The following is a 24,760-nucleotide window of genomic DNA, read 5'->3' on the forward strand; positions in this document are numbered from 1 at the left end:
ACTTGCAAACATCTGGTAACCACAGCTCTATTCTCAACCTCTATGAGATCAAATCTTTTAAATTCCACATATGAGTGAGGTAACACAGTATTTGTCTTTATATGACTGCCTTATTTCACTTAATAATATGTCCTTCAGTTTCATCCATCTTGCTGCAAATGATAAACTATCTATATAAATATATATAATTGGAATATATTTGTATATATGTATATCCAATTACACAAATTTATAAATATGTATATATTTATATATATAATTCCCTTCATCTGCTCATTCATTCCATTTATGGATACTTTGATTCCACTCCTTGGCTACTGTGAATAATATTGCAGCAAACAAAGGAATGGTGATTTCTCAAGACAGAATGATTTCATTTCCTTTGGATATATACCCAATATTGAGTTGACCAGATTCTATGGTAGTTCTGTTATTAAGGAACTTCTATACTGTTCTCCATAATGGCTATACTAATTTCCATTCCCATTAACATTGTTTAAATATTTCTTTCATCTGCCTCCAGTACTTGCCCTTTTGTTTTTGTTTGTTTGTTTCATAATAACCACTCTTAACTGTAGCAAGATACTATACCATTGTGGTTTTAATTTGTATGCCTCTGATCATTAGTGATGTTGATCATTTTTTCATAAAGTATTGGCCATTTATATATCTTACTCTGAAAAGTATCCATTAAAATATTTTGCCCATTTCATAATTTTGTTTTGCTAATTGAGTTTTTGAGTACTGAATATATATATATATATATATATATATATATATGGATAGTTAATAAATACATATATACTGATACAGAGTTACATATATTTATATATATATTTATTAACTCTGTATCAGTCATATAATTTGTAAAATCCCATATTCTATAGTTTGTTTCTTCATTTTGTTGATATTTGCTATGCATATTTTAGGTTTTTTTTCAGCTCAATTGCACTTCTGCTACTTGAGTTCTTTCGTGGCTTCTTACAAATTTTCATGTAGGTTTTTCTAATTTTATGAAGAATGCCATTGATATTTTGATAAGGATTTCATTGAACCTGTAAATCACTTTGGGAAGTATAGATATTTAGCAATGGACAATTAACAATGTTAATTCTTCCTTTAAACACAGGTTATCTTTTTAATTATTTATGCCTTTTCTGATTTCTTCCCACTATGTTTTAAAGGTAGAAAACCATTACCAGAAAATAATGAGCATTATTCCTATCTAGAGAAGGCATCCTTTGCTCTTAATTCACTGAAAGATACAATAAAAAAGACTTTTTGGGCATTTTTTCTTTTTAGTTTAATATTTCCTCACCATTAGGACGGAATACCGCCTTTGAAGCACCTTATGTGCCTGACATAAATCTGGAAATCATCATCATTAGCACGCTAAATATTTAGAGTATTTCTTCTGCATCTATGGAAATAAATTGTTTAAATAAAGAATACAAATGATTTATTTTATTTTATTTTTATAGACTGCATTTTGATTCATTGTACATAAATGGAATGCAACTTTTTGTTCCTATGGTTGTGCATGATACAGATTCATACCATTCATGTGATCATACATGTACATAGGGTAATGATGTTTGTCTCATTTCACCATTTTTCATACCCCCATGCCCTCCTCCCTCTCATTTCCCTCTGTGAATTATTTTTTTGATTGGGCAAAATATTGGAGAATATAGAACTTGTGTAGTCACACCACTTAGGCATTTTTAGATGCTCAAATTTGTGATCTTCGAGTTTGACACTCTGTACAACTGTATGTACATTTCCTTTCCTTCTCTGTTATGCTTCCCTGACACCATGTACCTTAATTTTAAAAGAAACTGTATACTTATATCAAGTATTCTCCATATATTGTGTACATACATACACACTATTTATACATTTGTATATATATATATATGTGTATATATATGTGTGTGTGTGTTTGAACACATAGACTATGTTTATACATTTATCTTTCCATGGGCACTTATATTCTTTCCATATTTTTATATGGAAATATATGTATACATATGGTGTTATGGTTTAGATATGAATCCCCAAAAACTCCTGTTTGAGACAGCGTAAGAATGTTTAGAGGAGAAATGATTGGATTATGAAAGCCCTATCCAGATCTGTGAACTAATCCCCTGTTGGGGATTAACTAGATGTCAACTCCAGGCAAGTAGGGAGTAGCTGGAGGAGGTGGGTCCTGGGGACATGCTATTGGGGTATATATTTTGTCATTGTTGAGCAGAGCTCTCTTTCTGTTCCCTGGTGTGATGTCTTGAGACACTTCCCTCTTCTGCCATAATGTTCAGCATTACTTCAGGAGTGGGGCCAGCTCTCTATGAACTGAAAACTGAAACCATAAGCCTCAAATAAACTTCCTCCTCTAAAATTTTTCTTATGAGGTCTTTTGGTTGCAGCAATGAAAAACTGACTGAAACAAGGAAATACATATGCTCTTGTTAAACATTATTAAAAAAACATTTTTTAAAAAATATCAGTTTGAATGGAATGACTGGGTGGTAACTGTAGGTCTGCAGGGTGCAGCTGGAGGAAGTGCATCCTGGGGTCTGCTCTGGAAAGGTGCATCTTTCCTATGACTCTTTCCCCCTACTCTCTCTCTCTCTCTCTCTGCTTCTGACCCTGCCATGAACTTTCCTCCCCTGGGTCCTTTCCCCATGATGTGATGCCTCACTTTGGGCCCAGATTATTGAGTTGGCCATCTATGAACTGAAACCTCGGAAACCATGGTCCCAAATAAAATTTACTCCACTAGGTAGTTCTTGTCAGATATTTTGGTCACAGTGACACAAAATCTAATTAAAACACATATCTGGGTTATTATGAACCATTTTGGAATAAACATGGGAGTGCAGATGTCCTAATAAGATGTCAATTTAGTTTTATTTAGGTGTGTATCCAACAGAGGAATTGGATCTTATTGTATTTCTATTAATTTTATGAAAATCTTCCATTCTATTTTGCATCTGGGATTTATCAACTTAAAATTGTACCAAGTGTACAAGTATTTCTTTCCTTCATAGTTTATTCAACCCTTGCTCTCTCTTCTGATTTTTTCTAATAGCAGTCCTAACTGGTTTGAGCTAATATCCCACTGTGCCTTTGGTTTATATTTCTCTAATGATTGGTACTACTGAGCCCCCTTGCATATACTGGTTGGTCATTTTTATGCCTTCTTTGGAAGAATGCCTATTCCAGTTCTTTGTCGTCTTTTAAAATCAGTTTGTTGGTTAGTTATTGAATGTGATTTCTTTATACATTTTAGGGACTGTCACTTAACAAATAAATGCTTTGTAAATATTGTCTCCAGTTTGTAGGCTGTTATTCCTTTCATTATTTATTTTACTGTGAAGAAACTTTATAGTTTTATGTAGCCACACATATTTATTTTTGCTTTTGTTGCCTGAGCTTTCATACTATATCCAAAAGGGGGGGAAAAGCATTTTCAAAACAACTCTCAAAGAGTTTTTTAGTTTTTTCCCTGTTTTCTTCAGGGAGACTTACAATTCACAAGACTTACATTTAGTTTCTGGTCTATTAGTGAGTTGCTTTTGTTGTTAATATAAAGTTCCATTTGGTTCTTTTCAATTTAGATACCTTGTTTTCCTAACACCACTTATTGATGATCCTTTTTACACTGTTTCTTGCCACCTTTGTGAAAAATCAGTTGGTTGTATAGTCATGGATTTGTTCTGTGATGTGTATTCTGTTCCATTGGTATTTGAGACTAGTTTTTCCATTGCCAACCTGTTTTGATTACCATATCTTTATAATACCAAATCAGAAAACATGTTGATTACAATTTTGTCTTTCTTCTCAAAACGTTATTTTGACTATTCAGGCATTTTTGTAGCTAAATATAAATTTTATAGTCTTTTTCTTTCTTTGAAGGATGTCATTGGTTTTATATAGCGATTGCATTGAATCCTGTTATAATTTTGGGTTACACGGACATTTTAATAATAGTCAAGCTTTCTATTTCTTTTTGATTCAATTTGGGTAGGTTATATATTTTGATGAATTTATTCATTTCCTCCAGATTATACAATTTATTGTCATATAATAAATTGACTTCCTGGTAGTCATTTGTGATCCCTTTTTATTCTTCCTAATCTTTTAACTTGTTTTTTAAAATATGAATAAAATTTAATTATTTAATTGATACAAAAACCATGAAAATATACATATTAAAGAGGCACCATGTGATATTTACATGCATTTCTATATAGTGTAATGTTTCAGTGAGTTTAAACATATCTACTTTCTCAAACATTTATTATTTTTTATGATGAAAATATTCAAAATTCATTCTTCAGATATTTGAGATATACAGTACATAATTGTTGTCTCTTGCAGTTTAAATCAGAATCATGGTAGTATATAGTAGTATATATTTTTAAGATTGTTGTAAAAATTAAATAATTTATATAAAAGAATTGCCAATTTCAAATGTTATTATTAATTTTATTCCTTATAAAAGTATCTTTTAAAAATAGGTCTCATTTCCTCTTTTTAATTAATTTAGATAACACTATAGATTAAGATTTAATAATCTTGATGATTATAAGAGATGGATTATAGATGAAAATGTGCAAGCAAAGACTAGGAAGTAATAGAATGATATATTTAAGTTTGATCTATAGGAAAAAAACTAATGTACTTAATAGTTAAAAATTAGTCAGATGTACAGAAGGTATTTCCATAGTTAATGAACATGAATTCTTGTTAAATAATGTAAAATTTGAACTGCAACAATATTATATATATAGATACATGTGTTTATAGGTATATACATATATCTATTCAGACATGAGGCACACATCACATACTGTATTCAACTTTGGAAGTGATAATATATTTTAAAGCAATTACAAACTTACATGTTGATGGGGAAGAGTGATCAGATCTGTGAGAAAACAAGACAGCTATTCCTAATCTGAAGAAATTCATGCTGTTTAGGCTTATGCAAATAGGCATTAACAGTGTAGAATCAATGAGTAGAAATTGCAGAGTAAGATTTGGACTGAGAATAAAACAAAATTTTCTCACGATTTGAGTTTCCAGTGATGACTGAACTGCCCATAGTGAATAAATATTTCAAGGATGGATATCGTCTTTTATCTGATTCCACATATGTATGACAACTTCATAACAGAAAAGCAAAGTTAAACTTCCTCAAACATGTAGCCATAGTTCCTTGTAGCTCTTATAATGAAAGAAACCGGTAGTTAGGAGGCAAACCATGAGAGTCTAACTCATTGAACATTTCTGCTTCATTGTTAAAATTCATGTGATCACTCTCATGTGAGTTACCTCTGTTAGTAGACAGTATGGAGCAATTTGACTCTTTTAGTCATCTTTGCTCATATCATTCCCCATAGATATGTTTATTCTGAAAATAAAATAAGTAGCATTCTAATTAATGAAGAATACATTTCACTCTGTTCATTGATATGGCAAATATGTTCTGCATGTAACTTTTATCCAATAAGATATTAGCAGTTAAAATTACTAAAAATTAGTTTATAGGTCTTACAATTCAGTAAATAACCTTGCCAACTGATATGTGAAAGAACAGATGGAACTGTTAATCTAGTTCTTCTGTTCACGGGATACCTAGAGTTCTTAGGTGATAGGTAGGAAGCTACACTATAATTCAATGAATATGTGGAGAAATTTTGCAGTGAAAAATTGAGAAAATTGACAGATGAGCACAGACACACAAACTATATGAGTGGAACTGCATGCATTTATAGGAAAATATATATGTGTATATAAACATACACATATATATAAATTTTCTCATATATTGAACTTGTAGCAATATTTGTTTTACTTTTCTCTCAGATTATTTTACTTATTAAATAGAAATTGTTAATTACTATCATTGATTTATGATTTCATTCCTTTATGATCGGATAGGATTCAGGGTATTTTTTCTATATTTTTGTATTTGCCAAGAGTTGACTTATAGCATAAGATATGATCTATCTTAGAGAAGGATCCATGTGCTGCTGAGAGAAAAATGTATTTGCTCATTGATGGCTGAAATATTATATATATATATATATATATATATGTTAAGTATAAATTATTGATTGTATTATTTAGTTCTATAGTTTCTTTGTTTATCCATCCAGTAGTGAGAGAGGTTTGTTAAAGTTACCCAGTATTATTGTGTTGTTCTCTACTTAATTCTTGAAGTTGAGAAGGGTTTCTTTGATGTACAAAGATGCTCCATTGTTTGGGGCATAACTACTTATGATTATTATGTCTTATTTATGTATAATTCCCTTAAGCAGTATGAAATGTCCTTCTTTGTCCCTTTTGATTATCTTTGGCTTGAAGTCCACTTCATCTGATATGAGAATAGAAACCCCTGCTTGTTTATACAATCCAAGTGATTGATATGTTTTTTTCCTATCCTTTCACCTTCAGTCTGTGAATGTCTTTGCCTGTGAGGTCAGTCTCTTGGAGACAACATATTGTTGGGTCTTTTGTAAAATTCAGTCTGTCAGTCTGTATCTTTTGACTGATGAGTTTAGGCAGTTAACTTTCAAGGTTATTGTTGAGATATGATTTGTACTTCTGGTCATTTTGGTTTACTTCTGGTTTTTAATTTTACTTAATTTCTCTTTGATTGGCTATTCTTTTAGCATAGTTCAACTCTTTGCTGGTTTTCAGTTTTCTTTTTTTTTTTCACTTCATCTTCATGGAATTTTTTTTTTGAGAATATTCTGCAGTGCAGGCTTTCTAGTTATGAATTCTTTTAACTTTTTTTTTGTCATGGAAGGTTTTTATTTAATCTTCAAATCTGAAACTTAATTTTGGTGGACATAAAATTCTTTGTTGGCATCCATTTTTCTTTTCAGAGCTTGAAATATATTATTCCAACACACCCTAGCTTTGATGTTTGGATTGAGAAATCAGATGAGATCCAAATTGGTTTCCCCTATGTGTAATTTGATTTTTTTTCTCTCATGGCTTTTAAGATTTTATCCTTATTGTACTCTAATATCTGAAGAATAAATGATATGCTGTTGAATGATGAATGAATAACAGAAAGAAATTAGGCATGAAATAAAAAAAAATTTAGAGGTAAATGAGAATAGTAATAAAATATATAAAAATCAATGGGACACCATGAAGTCAGTACCAAGAGGAAAGTTTATTGCATTGAACTCATTCATTAAAAGACTAAAAAGTCAACAAATAAATGAACTAACATTACATCTCAAAACCCTAGAAAAAGAAGATCAAATAAAGACCCAAAACCAGTAGAAGAAAGAAAATAACTAAAATCAGAGCTGAAATCAGTGAGATTGAAACAAAAGAAACAAATAGTTGGTTCTTTGAAAAAAATAAATAAAACTGATAAATCCCTAGCCACACTAACAAAGAGAAAACTGAAATTACTAAAATGTGTGATGAAAAAGAAAATATCACAAAAGGCACAATTGAAATACAGAAGATAATTAGAAACTATTTTGAAAATTTGTATTCCAACAAAATAGAAAATCTTGAAGACATCTATAAATTTCTAGAGACATATGACTTACCCAAACTGAATCAGGAGAATATATAAGCTTTAAACAGATCAATTACATGTAATTAAATAGAAAACACCATCAACTGCCTATCAATCAAGAAAAACCCAGGATCAGAGAGACTCTCAGCCAAGTTCTTCAAAGAAGAATTAACACCAATACTTCTCAAATTATTCCATGAAACAGAAAAGGAGGGAAACCTTCCAAACTACTTCTATGAGGTTAGTATCACCCTGACACCAAAATCAGACAAAGACACATCAAAGAATGAAAACTTCAGACCAATATCCCTGATGAACATAGATACAAAAATTCTCACTAAGATTCTGAAAAATTGCATATAAAAAGAAATTGAAAAGATAGTGCACCACGATCATGTAGGGTTCACCCCAGTGAAGCAAGGGTGGTTCAACATATGGAAATCAATAAACATAATTCATCATATCAATTGATCTAAAAACAAGAATCATCATCATCTCAATAAATGCAGAAAAGGCGTTTGGCAAAATATAGCACTGCTTCATGTTCAAAACACTAGAAAAACTAGGGATAGTATGAACATACCTCAACATTGTAAAAGCTATCTATGGTAAGCCCAAGGACAACATCATTCTAAATAGAGAATAATTGGAATCCTTCCCCCTATAAACTGGAACAAGTCAAGTATGCCCTCTGTCATCACTTCTATTCAACATAGTCCTGGAAACTAGTTAAAACAATTAGAGAAACCAAAGAAATTAAAGGAAAATGAAGAGGAAAAGAAAAACTCAAAACTATCACCATTTGAGGATGACATGATTCTATACTTCGAAGATCCAAAAAAATTTCACCAGAAATCTTCTAGAACTTGTAAATGAATTCAGCAAAATAGCAGGTTAAAATCAACACCCATAAATCAAACGCATTCCTATACATCAGTGATAAATCTACTAAAATAGAAATTAGGAAAACTATCTCATTTACAATAGCTTCAAAGAAATACTTGGGAACCAGTCTAACAAAAGAGGTAAAAGACTTCTAAAATGAAAATTACAGAAGACTAATGAAACAAATTGAAGAAGACCTTAGAAGATGGAAAGAACTCCCATGCTCCTGGATATGCAAAATTAATATTGTCAAAATGGCCATACTACAAAAGGGTTATATAGATTTAATGCAATTCCAATTACAATCTCAATGACATTCTTCATAGAACTAGAAAAAGTAATCATGACAGACCTTAAATTCTACTAAGAACAATAGTAACAAAAACAGCATGGTATTGGCACCAAAACACATAGATAGATCAATGGTACAAAATAGAATACACAGAGACAAACCCACGTGAACACAGTTATCTCATATTAGAGAACGGTGACAAAAATATTCACTGGTAAAGTTGGAAATCAACACATAACGAAATGAAATCAAACCCTTATCTCTCACCCTGCACAAAACTCAACTCAAACTGGATCAAAGACTTAGGCACTAGGCCAGAGACCCTGTGCGTAACAGAAGTAAAAGTAAGTTCAAATCTTCACCATGTTGGCTTAGGCTCTGACTTCCTTAACAAGATCCCTAAAGCACAAGAAGTAAAATCAAGAATCAATAAATGAAATGGATTCAAACTAAAAAAAAAAAAAAAACTCAGCAAAGGAAACAATCAATAATGTGAAGAGAGAGCCTACAGAATGGGAGAAAACCTTTACCACATGCACCTCACATAGAACATTAATCTCCAGGGTATATAAAGAACTCAAAAAAACTCCAAGAAAACAGTCAGTAAATGGGTTAAGGAACAGAACATACACATCAGAGAAGAAGAAATATAATAGATCAGTAAATATATAAAAATATGTTCAACATCTTTAACAATTAGAAAAATGCAAATCAAAATTAAGATTTTATCTCACCCCAGTCAGAATGGCAATTATCAAGAATACAAACAATAATAAATGTTGGTGAGGATGTGGGGGAAAATGTACACTCATACATTGTTGGTGGGAATGCAAATTGGTACAACCATTATGGAGAGTATTATGAAGATTCCTCAGAAAACTTGGAATGGAAACACCATTTAACTCAGCTCTTCCACTCCTCAGTTTATACTAAAGGACTTAAAAGCAGCATACTATAATGATGCAGGAACATTAATATTTATAGCAGCTCAATTCACAATAACCAAACTATGGAACCAATCTAGATGCCCTTCAACAAATGAATGGATAAAGAAAGTGTGGTATATATATACACAATGGAATATTACTCAGCTTTAAAAAGAATGAAATTATGGTATTTCCCAGTAAATGGATGGAGCTAGAGAATATCATGCTAGGTGAAATAAACAATTCCAAAAAAACAAAGGCCAAATATTTTCTCAGATGCTAATCACAATAAGAAGGGTGGCTAGGGAAGGATAGAGTTACTTTAGATTTGGTAGAAGGGAGTGAAGGGTGGGTATGGGAGTAGGAAGAACAGTATAATGAGTCAGACATTATTACCCTATGTATATATATAAGTATATGACTGGTGAGATTCTATATCATGTACAACCAGAAGAATGAGAAATTATACTCAATAAAATGTAATATATCAAAGTGCATTCTACTATCATGTATAACTAATTAAAACAAATTTAAAAATTAAAAAAAGAAATTAACTACAGTGTTAATGAGTTTTTGATATGTGGTAAATTTCATGTGAACTGCAAATCATTTTCCTAAGGATACAACAGAATCTTACATGCACATGATTTTATGAACAATTTTTAGCAAGATTTTGGTTCATCTGACTATCTTTGAAATTCAGTGGACCTATGAATGCTAAGTTAAGAAATTCCTCAAAAGTTATAACTTTGATTTAAGAAAATGTTTTTCTTTTGTCTCCTTTTGACAACTGTGCTATGCTCATGGAGTAGAACAATTTCTTAATTAAAAAATATTTTAACATTTTTTGACCTGAAAATATCCAATCTTATTTTATCAGGGAGACCTGTTTAATTGTTGGCAGTCCTTTGAAGATAGGTACCTATGACTCAAAACTCTAACTTTTCTTTGAAAGAGAACTAAGTGACTCAGAAACTATTCTGAGTTAAAAAAAAATTCTTGCTCATTTGTAACATGTAAAGCTTTGTACACAAATAGTCACCATCAAAGTTTCACCTCAAAGATATAAAATCATTCACTGGTGTAATTTCTCTCTGTAGTCTCATGTTCATGAAAAATGTTGAATATATTTGGGCAGCTTTGTACAAGAAGGGGAGTGGGGACCTCTCAATGCAATGAGATTAATCCCTCTTGGGACAAAACATGAAAATGTATGTGATCTCACATTTGCGAATAACTTCTAAGTCCATTATAACACACAGGGGGACAGTAAGAAACAATGATTTTTAGGCAGGTATTCATTATGATCTTCAGCCTGCATCATTTTCTAAAGGGTCTTATACTGTCTGCCTGCTTCTATGAGGAAAGTCATGACTGGAGATCATGTGAGTTTTTCATGTATGGTCACACCTTTATCCTGAGCAAGGAGATAAGAGTCTTACATTTACATCAGATATATTAAAACTAAGTAACAGGATTTTTGTGGCTATATTCAATACTGAGTAAATATGTACAGAGAATTACCATGAAACAGTAGCACTTAAGTAGTTTCAAGATAAATCTGACATTGAATCTTCCCTACTTCTCTCTTTAGTAATGTCCATCAGAGTTCAGAACTTCTCCAAGGAGACAGAACATCATGACAGAAAAGTTGTTGCCTATGGCAAATTGAAAATGGCACAGTACAATACCCAACTAATAAGAAGTCAAAAATATCCTCACCAACTTATTTAAATTTTAACTTAAAAAAACATGTAGCTTTTGTCATTATAATATTTTACATTTCTTTTCTATTAAGAAAACATCACTTTAGATTTATGACCAAAACAAAATATTAACTGAAGGCCAGTCTTGGAAACACACTTAGATATTTCACAGAGTTTCCTTTAACTCCTGTTATGTTGGACACTTTCAGAAACTATTTTTAGAGATCAAATGAAGGCCACTTTGAAAAGCTCAGCTTGATTAAGAACAGACAACACACATTTAGAGAATAAAAAGAATCACTCACTACTTTTGTGAAATTCTTCAGGGACTTCACTCCAGGTAGACAAATGTGAGAAGGGAGTTAAAGAGGATTTAAACTTAGATGTTTGGAAAGCCTTTGACAAAATTCTTTACAGTCGTGTAAGATCAGTGGAAAGGATCAATGAAACTAATAGTAAATTGGCTCACTGTTCTGAACAATGATTTATGGACAGGAAACAAAGATACTAGAAATAGGTTTTTGTGGTCCAAGCCAATTTTAAAAATTCTTCTTCTTTATAAGTGAGAAACAAATGTCCAGCTTTCAAAAATAATAAATAAGATTTCTGTTTGAGATATTATTTAAGCATATATTTTACAATAAGTCAAAGTTTATATACCAATTGGTGGCAAAAGATTTTGTGTGTGTTCTCATATTTTGATATTTTGATTTTAAAAAAGACAGAGGATTTTAATAAATAATAATAAATAAGATTTCTGTTTGAGATATTATTTAAGCATATATTTTACAATAAGTCAAAGTTTATATACCAATTGGTGGCAAAAGATTTTGTGTGTGTTCTCATATTTTGATATTTTGATTTTAAAAAAGACAGAGGATTTTAGGTAAATTTTCTTAGGAATATGTTGATACATATGTAGAAAATGCTAAACTGATACTAAGAACTGATTATTCAAACCATCATGCTCAACATTATCACAAGAATTGCCATTACTTATTTTACTATCATTGCTGAAACATAAATACAGTTATCTTTGTTGAGAAAAAGCAAAGACATTTAATAAAAATCAGAAATCAAAAACCAAGTCACAGGGATTGTGTGTTTCTAATTCAAGAGATTTGACTACGGCAAACAATAGTGCCTGGCATAGTAAGTCCTCAATAATCTTTGTAACAAATGAATAAATAACCAAACAAATGTTATGGAATGACTCTAAAATCGTGTTGGATCATTGAAATACCAACCCTTTGTGCTAGGGACTGGCTTTACCACTTCGCTCCTGTGTATTTTATATTAGGTAATTATTGATAGAAGAATGATTCAGTTATGGAAAAGAAAAGAGAATAGACTGAAAAAAAATACTTAAATTTCTAAACTCTGCATTATAGAAAGAAAAACAAGTACTCAATAGGCAGGGACCATCTCATTCCAGTACCTAACTCATCAAAATTGCAGTTTAAAATGCTCTGTAGTTAAAATGTGTTCCCCCAAAGTTTTTGTTGGAAACATAATTCCCGATTCAAAAATGTTAAGAGATACTATCTTTTAGATGCAACTAGGTGATCTAAAGGCAGATTGTAAATGGGGCTGAGAGTTCAAGTCCCTATATTCGAAAGAAGTCACAACCTTATGTCCCAGTGAAATACTGAGAATCTGTATCAAGATTATAGTCTTGTTACAGAACAGCAAAAATTAAAGATCTTTAAACGAGAGTCAACATATGACCAGTAAACAAACCATTAAGGATTTCTTTTTCTTGGATGAGATTTTTTTTACTGTTTCATGTTTTGTAATGAGAACATATGCTTGAAATTATGGCATAATAATTATTCATATGAAATGCATTTTACACTTAACATGGCAGGTATTTTATAGAGCATTTCACAAGCTGAAACTCATATTCCTCAAAGAACTCTTTGTAAAAGATTCTTTAATTATCCACATGGAATAGATGAGAAAAACAAGCTAATACGTTTTAGAAGGGGATTTATTTTCGATTCCTTTCTAACAAGGAGCTCATGTTTTTACTCTCTAGGCTACATTGTTTCAACATTTCCTGATAAGAATTTAGGGAAAATTGTCACAAATGGCATGCCAGTATGTGTGGACGTTTTAATTAACTCTTTAAAGAGCTTACTGAGATAGAGTATTGTCTTCAAATAGGTAGGTATTTTATTTTATTTTATTGTAATCCTTTTTAAAATATTATTTTATCATTTTTTAAATTTAATTTTCTTTGTTCAAGTAGAGCTTTTAGATGACTTCAAGATACCAGGCATATAATAGAGTGATTCAGCTAAATTGGGAAATTGTGATGAACAGCAGTTCATTGCTATATATGTATATAACTACTAGAGCGATAATGATGAGATTGTTCATTGTACTTCCTGAAAATTGAGTCTTAAGGTAAATGAAACTCCTAATCAAATACCAAGATTATTTGCTTTGAACCAAGAGTGTACACTTCTGCTTTCCTGTCTCCTTTTAAAAATTCTATTCATTATTCTTTTTGACAATAATTTTGCACTGCTTTCCATGTGTTTCTCTCACAAAGTTATGCACATGTAAAGACTCTTGAAACTTAGAAAAACTCAGGACTTTGCTAAGCTCCCTTTTGCTTTCATGTAGGACAATGATGGGAATGTGGCATCCTCAGATGAGTCTTGTTTTTTCAACCCATGCCAAATGGTAGAGAAGAGGAGTGAAGACATAAGAGCTAACTTCAGAAAAAAGTTATAGCTAAAAAACGTATCTGCTGTGTTAGTTCATTTCCTACTGTTATAACAAAATATCTGAGGCTTGGCACTTTATGGAAAAAAAGAGATATATTAACCTCACAGTTCCAAGGGTGCCAGAGCACTGTACTGACTTCTACCTGTCTCTTTCAAGGCCTTCTGGTTATATCTCAGTGTGGTGGATATTATCGTCATGGGAGCCTATGTGTCAGAGAAAGGACTCATGATTAGACTGCCTTACAACTTGTTCATGTGAGGACAAACCAGATTCCTACAAGAACTAGATTAATCTCTTCAGAGGTCTAAAGACCTACCTTCCAAGGAGCCTCTTAATATTTTTATTGCCTCAACACTGACACACTGTGGTTCAAGCTTCCAGCACATGAACCCTCAAATTATCCAATTCATAGCATCTTTTAAGATTTTCCCTTTTTATCCAATGTTTTTCTACACAGGTATTCTTTGGACCTAAATTAAAATTAGATAAACACCTAACATTTTTGTTCATTCATTTTTATTTGTTTATTTATTTATTATTTAGCTGGAAATTGAGTCCCAGGGCCTTGTGCCTACAAGGCAAGCACTCTACTAACTGAGCTATCTCCCCAACCCTGGTTATTCATTTTTAATTCATTGATACATTTTTATTCAAAATGCATTTATTAAATGATTTCTAATGCTTTGCTTTATGCTAGGTGCTACATATAAAATGGTAGGCAAATAAACAACCTATTCTTTGTAGTTCTTTTAGTATTTCTAAGTGCCTTATGTTTTCATCAGGACTCTAGCAGGAGTGAGGCCTGATGTTTGCTGATGACCATTGTAGCATCTCTCAAAAGATCTGATTTATAGTCAAATAACAGAACTAGTAAATACACAGGACCTGATTTTACCTTTTATCTATGCCATTACCTACCATGTGGTCTTTAGAGAAATTTGTAGCTACACCATGCTTCAATTTTCCTGCCTATGAAATAGAGGTAATAGTTACACCACTGAAATTAGTAAGATTTCAAGGAAATAATGTATATTAAAAGTTTTCATCAATATTACACAGAAGGCACTCAATAAATGCATTCATTGAATCCCTCATTCACCTACTTAACAACTATCCTGTGATGTCTGGTAAGTACAATACACTTAGCTGGCTCTGGATACAAAGAAGTGGAGTATACAGATGTGGCATTTGCCCTGCTGAATTCAAAGTCAAATTTAGGAAGCAGAAACTCTACAAATATTTACATAATAAATCATTTTATTTGGCTAGCTAAGGTGTTAGATGAAGAAATAGGTAGACTATATGAGAGAATTGTAGACCAGAGAAGGTTTTGTTTAACAAATGATAGTTAATCTCCAGGCAGAGGATAAGTCTTATGAGTTATCTAAGATAAAATGTGCTTGGGGAAAGAAACATTGCAGGATTTATTTCTCCCTTAGATAGTGTATTAATTTTCTACTGATGCCATGACAAAACACCATTGATTTAATGACCTAGAAGAAGAGAACTTTATTTTATGATTTTATAGATCAGAAGTCAGCACAGAAGTCACTGGGCTAAAATCAGTGTTGGAGGTGTAATCCTTCTGGAGGCTCTGGACAACTCCACTGAAGGCCACCGGTTTTCCTTGATTGACTTTAGCTCATGGCCCCTTTTTTCCACTTTCAAAGCTGTAATCTGTCTGTCCTGTTCTTACTTAAGCTACCATCTCCTTGATTCTCCCTTCTGATTATCTTTTCCATGCTTAAAAATTCCCATATTATACTGAATCCATGCATACAATCCAGACTAATAGTTCCATTATAAGAATGACTGATAAGCAACTTTGTCATGAAAGTACATATGTGCCTGGTTTTCACTGATTGGGATATGGACCTTTGGGTTGCATTATTCTTTCATGTAAAAAGAAGTCTTTGTAAGTCTGGGTGAATTGAAGGACAAGATATGGAATACCTGATTAGGAATCTGTTGCCTCATAAAGTGAGGGTGTGCTGCTCTGAGGGAAGTGAAGAAAAAGTAGATTAGATTTAAAAGGTACTTTGGAGAAGAATTGATTAGTTTTCTTAATTGATTCATTGGGATTTGCTGAATATAGAAAAGGGTTATTAAAGCTGTGCCCTAGGTTTCTGGATTTAGCAGCTGGATGAGGGAAAAGTTTTATCACTGAATATTGACTACTAAAATAAGTCACATTTTAGAGAGACTGTACAATGTACAAACTTGCACATCTTGGGTTTCACATGTTAATTAGACTAAATGAAACTGCTATCTGGCAATAGGATATGCAGTTCGGGAACCCAAAATGATAGTAATTTTTATTATAGACACCAAATGAAAGCATAGAACTAAATCTAGTTATCTGAAAAGAAGGTAAAGAGTTAAAAGAAGACATAAGTTTTCTAAGTATTTTTCAAACACTTCAAACACTGGTAGAGGACAATTAGCTTTGAAAAAAAGTATTAACAGGCTTCAGATTTATAGGAGAAATCAGGAAATGGAGATTAAAAGGGAATAGGAGAGGGAAAAAATGATGAGATATATGAAATGTTTTAAAGCTCAAGGAAGATAAAGACAGAAAAATCCCCTAGAGAGGATCTTCCTTCAGCAAATTCTACTTAACCCTTCCCATGAGGCAACTTTAGTGCTAGAAACTAGCTACTTAAAGAGGAGAAAGTGTTAGTCAATGGGCTAGTGATAGTAATCCTTTCTATATATTTATTTTCAGCATAAGATGACATGTGGGATGAAATTAGACACACAGTTGATTCATGTCTCATAGCATTCATTGTGAGAGTGCAGTATAGGAGACAGGACCTGAAGACAAAAGAAAAACCTCAAAATATTTTTTTTTAATATGGTGAAGTGTGATTCAGATGAAAAAGAAAATAATTTCCAAGGAATGAGACTTTCATTGGCAAATACATGAAGGAAACGTAACTGTAATAAAAGAGTCAGAAATTAGATTTTTATATTGACATAGGCAGACCACTATATTAGCTAATTTTCTTTTACTCTAAAGAAATGCTTAAGGACAGGTAACTCATAAAGACAGTTCCAGGTCCAAAAGCATGGTGCTGGTCTTTCCTTTTTTCTGGTGAGGTTTCCACAGACACGGCATCATAATGGTGGAAGCACAGACAAAAGGAAAGATCACACGGCCAGACAAGAAGAGAGAACAGGGGAGTCCCAGGCTTGCCGTTTTTGTAGCAACCCTCTTTGAGAACTAACTGTGAAGTCCTATAAGAACAACATTAATCCCTTCTGAGGGTGGTATTCCCAATGACCTAAGGACCTTCTCCTAGGATCATTAATTTCTATTACTTCAACACTGCCACACTGAGGACCAAGTTTCCAACACAAGAATTCTTGGGGGACATGTTCAAACCACATCCAAACCATAATAATTAAAATACATAGAACTTTATTCTCAAAGATAAGGAGTTTGAAGTTAAATCCCACAAATGGAGAGCAATTGACATATTACAACAGTTGATATGAAATGGATTAGTCCAGTTTCCTTGTGCTGGTGGCTTTTAGAAGTCCAACTATAGTAAGAACACAGGAGTGTCTCAGTATATCCCAATGCAATAAAATGATAATCTCAAAAAGAAAGAAGAATTTAGAAACTTTTACAACATAAAATTAGGAGAATATTATTAATTGTATTTGGCAAAAAAGGTTGGAGCAGTTGCTACGTCTCTCAGGTTTTGGATTGTGTGTCCAGGTAGAAGACATTAACATAAAGTAGAAAGGGAGTAAAGGAGGAAAAAAAGATTACTGTAAGTGAAAAATGAGACCAATTATGCAAATGTTGAGTTTAACATTCCTGTGGAAAGACAAGTTAGCAATGTCCAGCAAACATGTAGACATTAATTTCAAATGAGAGAATAGGTCTTGAGATAGAAATAAGCAAGAACACCCAGAGAACATAGGTAGTAAAGGAAAATATGGATTGTATATGTAAACTATGAAGTGTGACCTTTAAAAATAACTCTTGGAAGAAGAAAAAAATGGAAGCAAAGGAGCAAATAGAGAAATTGGAAGAGAGTCAGTATGAAATGGTGTAAAAAGTAGCCTAGGTAGGGAACAGCGTCAGAAAGAGCAAGAGAACAGGCAGCACTCTGTGAAGTGATATGAGAGGAAAAGCCAAAAGGGGGGCATATTTATTCATTCCCTTTGGAGTGTGAATAGAAAAAAAAAATAGGATTTGTGTTAAATCAACTGTGAAAAACAAAAATCAAAACAATACCACCAAAATCTTCTGGAAACTGATGTTATATAACTAGTAAGTGGTCCAATTACAATAAATACCCATGCAAGCTTTTAAAAGAAGAGCAAGTACACCATTTACCAATATTGTTTGAGGGGTGGAAAATGATAAGACCCATGAGGTCTGATCAAGTGTCTGCAGTAAGGAAGTAAATGAGGGAAAGACAGTGGGAGTCTTTTACCTGGATCTCAGCAAGACATTTGATAAATTGTTACATAAGATGCAACTAAGGAAAAATCAAGGACTTTGAGTCAACACTGTAACAAGCTAGAAAAGAAGATGAGTGAATGCAAAAAATTACAAAAGATGGTATATTGTATTTGAAGGAGGAAGAAGCAGGACTCCTTTGAGCTCAATACTGTTATGCATTCCATTTAATACCCATAAAACTATTATCAGACAACAGCTTCAATTCATGTTGACACAAATTTGAGCCCTTGTTGGCAGCATAAACTGCTATGATTACCTAAATTAATTTTAATTAGACTGTTTCTCTAGGCCAGTTCTTCTTAAATTATAATATTTTATTTTCCTGTAAATATCATTGTGTATCCAAAAAGTAACTCAGAAAATCACTGATCCCATTTTATAAACAAGTAGAGAACAATGATATATGTATAAAGATTCTAGCAGAGCATTTTGTCAGGTTGGTAGTTGTGTCCTGGGAGTTCACTTGTGACACAAAGAAGGGATCAATTCGGAAGAAATTTTCCTCAGAAAGGAAATAAAATAAAGGCTGGCATAGTATCCAAATATATTGAGTATCCATTATGTTGAGTTTAAATTGAAAGAATAATGTTAGTAAAAACCCAAAAATGGAAACCAGGAAATCCAGGTGAAAGAGGTTGGAAACAAATTCAAATTTGTTTGAATGAAAACAAATTCAAAACATAGATATGTATGTTCTAAGATCAGTGTAACTCTGAATAATTTACATTTGTTATCTGAATTTTTTAAAAACCATTTTGTATTGTTCTTAGATTTTAGCATTTAAAAAGATACAGTGTCAGTTTTCCTCAAATCTGTTCATGCTTTCATCTTCCATAAATCTACAAATGGTATTATATACATCCAGCAAATTAACACATCTTAGGTATGTTCATTTTATCTTTTGTACAATCCAAATCCAACAACTTGACTTATGCATTTACTTATTCTTTCATTATTTAATAAACGCCTACTTTATTCTAGGTACTATCTTAGATCTTGGAAATTCAGCAATGAGAAAAATAAGTCTCTATAATCCTTGGTTTAAATTATAATGAACAACAAACAAGTAAAAACAAACAAACAAACAAGCAACTAAAGATATAGAACATGGCTAATGCTAATATGCATCATTCTAAAAAGATTTAAAAAGAGAAATGGATGTCTATTGTTGAATCTGTGGGATGTGATTTTGACAGTTGTAAGAACAGGTCTGTTTCCTGAGCTAACACTTGAGCCCCTACATGCAGTGAGGCTGTAAATTTGGAGAATGTGTGAGTTTAGAACTTTTTAGACAGAGTTGAATATGAAAAGGTGCTGAGGAAGGAAGATGCCTCTTTAGTCAGAAGAAAAGCAAGAAGGTCATGGTGGCTGGAAGGTAACACAATGGGAAATGGAATCAGAATGATATTTGTGGGAAAGATCATTTATGTGAAAGATTGTAGGGTATGGTGAGAAGTAAGGACTTTGGATTTCACTTTGAGCAAAAAAGGAAGCCATTGAAAGATTCTTTAAAAATGTGATGGGCTTTAATTCATGACTTTAAAGAACATTCCCTGGCAACTGTGTGTTAAATAAACTCCAGATGGGCAAGGAACTGGCGTTTAGGCATCTTGGTGGCTTCCCATCACCTTTACAAGTCAAAGCACATCCTTTTTGCTTATGTTTTATCAAAATATCCACACCGTGGGCAAGTAACCATTATTATCCTCCCTGTAATAAAAATCAGGTTTTCAGCTAAATACATGAAGATATGATTCCTTTTTCAAGTCTTTATAAATTTATTTTGGCAGGAAAAGCAAGGTTTCTGGATCAAAGGACAGTCGAGAGCATCTTAACTGCATTTCCTATTACCCAAGGATCTGATGTCACTTGCATATTCAGATAGAGGTTGCACTTTCAGAAAGAAGTCCCAAAATTATGAAACTGAAAACTTTATATAGGATGGCTCTAACAGAGAGAGGAAGGGGTACTTCACTCTGCAATGTGCATAAATCTTATCTTGGGGAATGTAGGAAGATCTGTAGTTCACTACCTGAGAAAGTAAGCTGGTGACTCTAAGGAGAGAGAAGATTTTGCACCTCATTGCATTGCATGTGTCTCTAGTTGGGGTTGCTGTTCAACTGTCCTTTAACCCACAGTGTTCTTTGCTGAGAAAACCCTGACCATGCATGAATTTGAAAATGTTCATGGAGTTTTGTTTCTTATCCTCTTCTTTGACTGCATTGCTGCTGCACTGTCTCTCCTATCTGAGGGCCTTTGCTGACTGCCAAACTGCTGGAATGTCCTCTCCTGCAGACCTTCCCGTGACTGTCTCCCTGATTTCATTTAGATCTCAGCTCAAAATCAGCCCTGCAGAGAAGTTATCACTACTCACCCTCTGTAACAGAGTCCTCTCAGAGCTCCCTTTCAAACCCTGTTGTATTTTATCTCAACTTGAAATTGGATTGAACATTTTCACTTATTTTTATCCACTCAAATGAAGCAAGTTCTAGTGTAGAAGGATTTTACCATCTTAATCATATCTATATCCCATCATTTAAAAATACCAGCTGATAAAATAATCAACTTCAATATCCTAGTTGCCTACCTTATGTTGGATAATTTAGCAGAAGTCAGATATCTGTTTTATACAAATTATTAACACAACCCTATCAGTGTGTGGTAAAAATAAAACAAGAAAATCAAATCAAGAAATGTTGGAACCGACTTTCTCAAGTAATCTGGCTAGATTATAAAAGGTAGAATATTACTTTGTTTTTCTCTTAGATACTGATCTTTTCTACTAGCATTTTTGTAGGCCTCTCTAAAACTATTTTCAGATATGTAGCTATGTATCCATTATTTTTTATGTTATAAGATATTGTCATACATAAATATTAAAAGCTCTATCTGTATCTCTCTGTAAAGATACACTGTAACATAATATGTAGCATATAGATATTTTCTTAAAATTTATTTATGACATTTCCCATGTCATTGTTATTAAATAAATGAAATAAAACAAAGTATATTTAATTGTATGTATGAAATTTAGTAGATTTTTTTTTCTTTGGCATTTCCATCATAAGCCTTGTGTAGGATCTATTATTTTGCTTCATCCAGTGACATGAAGGACTGAAATAAATGAAATTGCCTATAAATTTATGCTCTAAAAAACTTTTGAACTTTGACATTTTTTCACAGTTTGATTTGTCTTAGGACAATAGCATCAATCCATAAACATGAACATGCCAATTCAGTTGATGGATTTATTTTTCATTTTAATGAATAGTCTGGTGTTATAATTTTATACACCTCTGATGTATTATTGAGATTTCTACATTTCTTGAGCCTAGGGAGAGGAAAATGCCATTTATCCATGATAGAGAACACTGTACATGAAAGAGAAGATACACTGGACAGAGGTCATAATGGCATCATACTGGTCATATTAATTTTAAGGCACTTGCAAGATAGTGGGTACACAGAAAATACACAGATATAATTCTGGAGTTTAGAAGAGAACATGGCTTAACACATACAATTGTTAGTCTTACAGATACTAAGGACATCATAATCAATAAATTTGCCAAAATTAAAAAATCATTGATGAATATCGAGAACACTAATATTAGTAGCATTAGTAGAGACTTAGGTACTCTCACTGAAGAATAACAGAAGCATCCTGAAAAATAGAGAGAGCAAAGGAGAGTATGACCTAACAGAAACAAAGAGAATGAACAATTTCCATATTGGAGGAGCAGCAGATATTGTAAAATAAAATCAGAGAAGGTAAAGTTTAGAATGTGTGTAGTGAACTCAGCACAAGGACATCCTTCCTGACCTTGACTACAACCTTTCCAGTAGATTGAACTAGACAGATGCCAGACCACAAGAAATGGTGAAGTAAATTGGAAGTCAAAAAATAGACACAGTAATTACTGGCAATTTTTTAAAAAAAGTTACCTGTGAAGAGAGAGGTTAATTAATAGAGAAAATATCTTGAAGTGTCAGGAGAAATTGGATCCAAAGTAGAGTGGATGAATAGATTTAGACTAAAAACAGGGACATTCCTCCCATTCTAACAGGAAGGAAGGAAGGAAGGAAGAAGAAATGAATGAGATACAGAGAATTAAAGATAATGGTCTGTCTGAGAAGCAGAACAGAATATATTGTAAAGCTTGAGGCTGGATTCTATTTCTATATCAACTAAGCATATGATTATGCAAACTTTTTACAGTCTAGTAAAGCCCCAAGTTAAGTATGCATGAACAGTTCATACATACAAATTTATAACAACTTATTTTTGTGTGGTTGATTTTCTTAATTTCTATTTTGAATAATAAAAGAAACATAATTAACTAAAGTTAATCAAACTTTAACCCAGAATTGAAACCTTAACCTCCAGAACTTACATAATTTTTACCATTAAAAATCAGAGTCCTGTTACCTCCATCAGTGAATGTCAAACTTATTTGTAAAGGGTCAGATAATAAATATTTTAGCATTTGCTGTTCATATATATCATAATCTGCACCTTCGTGATTCTGCCCTCTTAGCATGGAAGCTTTCAGAGACAATACAAACTAATGAGAAAGACACTAGTTCAATAAAACTGTATTCACAAGAACAGGTAGCAAGTTGAATTTGGCACCCAGGAAGCATCTTGTCAATTCCTGAACTACTTCATGATAATTAAAATGATATGAAATATGCATACCTTTCAGAATGGCACTTAGCACACAATAGAACCTCTGAAAATGTTAGATATTTTTAATATACTTCACTGTGTCTGGTTTTTTTTTTCCTTAAGAAAGGGAGAGAAAAGATAAGAATTAATATCTCTGAGCTGATTATTTTCAACAGCATATTTGTATTTCTACAGCAAATGTGTTTCAGTTGTGTTGTGAGATATTGCTGTATGTTCATTTTGTATTCTCATTAAAATAATGTTTTCATTATATATTGTCATCAAAATAATTTAATGTCTATAAAGCACTAATATTCATATTTGACAGTTGGAATTATATCTGAGAATGAATGATTTGTAACATCATGTAAACATTGTGCTTTCGTTATTTATTATTTATGTGCATTAGTATTTATTCATAGCACCAATACTAGAAAACTGTATTCATTTCTTATTGAACAATTATTTGGCCTTATAATGTGTTCAACTGACAGTTTTCTCTACAAGTGAAATCCTTTTTTGCCAATAAATATAAAATAGAATTGTCTACTCATTTAAATAAATTATTTTGCAATATATCCAGCAAAATAGAATGCATGTTTAATTTTTTAATTTTTATTAAAATTATTTTACCTAGTATCATATTATAAAACATAAATGTGACTTTCTTAATTTTATTACTTTCAGCTTTATGCATGAATAAATTGTCTATTATTGGTTTTGTTTGCAATAACTAAATGTTATCCTTTAAGAAATTTCATAATATTTATTTACTTCTACAAATTAAAATTGGCTTATTGAGTCAAATAGAGAGTTTACTCATTTTCAGATGTGAAAATGATAAAGTATTTTGACCCTGTGTGAATATGAATGATTTTTTTTGAAATTTTCAAATTTTTTTTACAAAATTAAGTATATATTTATTAGGTAAAATTGTGTTTACCTTATATATTAAGCAAATTGTCAATCATAACAGCAGAACTTTAGAGTAAAAATATTAAAATATTGATGAAAATAAAATTTTAAATAATTCAGTACTAAAATAGCTAATTCTTAGAATAAAATTTATTTATAGCAAGTTAAATTTTAATGATATAGAAAATCTGTATTTCAATGATTTTTTAAAATACTATTTAAGAAATTTTGACACATTCCTATTGGATTTTACTAGATTATGATTTAATTTGTACTTCAGCAATGATAGGCTATTCTCAGGTGTATGAAAACCCTGCTTTTTTGTATTTGTTAATTTTTGCATGTATAACTAGAATTATCCTTGATCTACAATTTCTTTTTATTTTCTCGTTTTTATTTTTATTTTATTTTATTTTTTTTAAATTTGTTCTAATTAGTTATACATGACAGAATGCATTTAGACACATTGTACACAAATGAATTAAATATATTTTCTAAAAATAGCAGTATAACATTATTTCAAATAACACCCGATATGTACATATATATTTCTTTTACTTTAGAGTAAATGCCTATTTCTTGATTGCCACATCATT

The sequence above is a fragment of the Sciurus carolinensis genome, chromosome 10 (genome assembly GCF_902686445.1).
Source record: "Sciurus carolinensis chromosome 10, mSciCar1.2, whole genome shotgun sequence".
NCBI lineage: Eukaryota > Metazoa > Chordata > Mammalia > Rodentia > Sciuridae > Sciurus > Sciurus carolinensis.